Genomic DNA, 2,305 nt, shown 5'->3' with positions numbered 1-2,305 from the left:
AGAGTATTATATTTTGACTCTTTAGTATTTAGGTTAGTAGGTTATAGTAGGTTTGCCTACTGCAGATTTTTCTTAGATTTATTTTGTTTTATATGTAAGAGTGTTTTTTACTGCACATATATATGTCCACATGTATGCAAGTCAGAAGACGGTGTTAGATGCCTTCCAACTGCAGTTACAGATGGTTATGAGCCACCATGTGGATGCAGGGAACTGAACCTGAGTCCTCTGCAAGAGCAGCCAGTGCTCTTTTTTTTTCTTTTTCCCCATCTTTATTAACTTGGGTATTTCTTATATACATTTCGAGTGTTATTCCCTTTCCCGGTTTCCGGGCAAACATCCCCCTCCCCCTCCCTTTCCTTATGGGTGTTCCCCTCCCAACCCTCCCCCCATTGCCACCCTCCCCCCCACAGTCTAGTTCACTGGGGGTTCAGTCTTAGCAGGACCCAGGGCTTCCCCTTCCACTGGTGCTCTTACTAGGTTATTCATTGCTACCTATGAGGTTGGAGACCAGGGTCAGTCCATGTATAGTCTTTGGGTAGTGGCTTAGTCCCTGGAAGCTCTGGTTGGTTGGCATTGTTGTTCATATGGGGTCTCAAGCCCCTTCAAGCTCTTCCAGTCCTTTCTCTGATTCCTTCAATGGTGGTCCCATTCTCAGTTCAGTGGTTCAGCAAGTGCTCTTAACAGTTGAGCCATCTCTTCAATCCCTACTACAGATCTTTGCTTTTCAACCTCACGATGCCTACAGGAATCCATCTGGATTAAAACAAAACAAAGTATTTTGAAGTGATCATAAGGCAACACTATCATGGATATAAGCAAGAGGGATAAAATACACTCAAAGGCTATATTTGTATCTATTCCTTTCTATTCTGTTTTTAAAAATAATACTGACACTTGGACCCGGAGTTTCACATTACTAGACAAATGCTCTCTCATTCTTGAAGCTTATTTATTTTTTTTATTTTTGAAATAATGTTTCATTATGTAGCCCAAGTTTGACTCAGTGTTGTGGTCTATGAGTCGCTCTACAAACAACATGGACACTAATCTCAATCTGACAGGGAATGTTTATTGAACACGCACCGTAATACTGATCAGATCAGGACCACAAAAAGCAAAAACCTATTTGTGGTACCAGACTGCTCTCAGGGCAGGGTTTTTTTGTTTTATAAAAAAACAAGGTTCAAATTTAAAAGGAGGGGAACAACACTGCATTTTGTCTTACTAGACAAAACTGTAATCAGGCAACCTTTTAGCTGATTGGTCATATGTGAGGTAAGAGGGGTGGTGGATGGGTGGTTCATGGGAATGTCAGGATATTGAGATAACAGAGCATGAGTATTATAATAACTATTAGAGTATTATTAATATCATTCTTCAGTGTCAGCCACAAAAACCACAGTGAGCTCATACCCAGGTATAGGAGATTCTTCCTCTGACTCAAACCTTAACAGTTCACAGTGCCCTTTAATTTGATGGGTCCTACATAAAGCTTTGTGGAATTCCTTATGATTACAAACCTCAGGATGTACAAAACAAAACAGAACAAGATATGTGATCAGCACGACTTTGTTCTGAGTCAAGTTATTTTTCTGTTAATGACTGCCAGGCATGGAACAAAATGGCTACAGCTATTCTGAGGTGTGTGTCAGACTACAATATTCTCTGCTTTGAATTTGTTCCAGTAAGTGAAATCATTGACTCAAAATATTTTTCTCTGAGGCCAGGGGGACTGGTTAAATAAACTTTTATATCAGCCTTTGTTAGATTTTTCTCTCTCTGATTTTTTTGTTTGCTAAGTTTAGGTTTTCTTTAATTATGCCTGAATGGTTAGTACAGAAACAGCATTGTTCACCTAGGCCCATACATAAGCCTCCTTGTTGTGTGGACAGAAGGTCAAGCCATCTTCTGGTCTGTAATATGACTTTAGCTAATGAATGAAGAGAAGATAATTGACTAATTGATTTTTTCTAATTTTGACAAGTCTTATCAATTTGTTGACTTAAATATTTGAAATTTTGATTTCCTTTAATAAGTACTGCTGCTGCTCTCATATTGGCAGACCCTGCTATGCCCATGTGTAGTAGGAGGAGGCTGCTCTGGCCATATACCATTGGTGCAGAAATCATAGTTGTTTCTAGCCTCCCTCTCTGGAATAATGATATACTGGAGGCAATAGATGTATAAGTAAGCAAAATTCAGAAGGTTTGGTGAGGATAAAGGGACTGATACAGGGAGTTAATGCCAAGGCATAAGCAAACCAAGTGCCTTTTGGAGGTCCTAAATAGTAAGGGAAAATTCC

Source organism: Rattus norvegicus, chromosome X (assembly GCF_021556685.1).
Source record: "Rattus norvegicus strain SHRSP/BbbUtx chromosome X, alternate assembly SHRSP_T2T, whole genome shotgun sequence".
Taxonomy (NCBI): Eukaryota; Metazoa; Chordata; class Mammalia; order Rodentia; family Muridae; genus Rattus; species Rattus norvegicus.
This window is presented reverse-complemented; position numbering follows the sequence as displayed.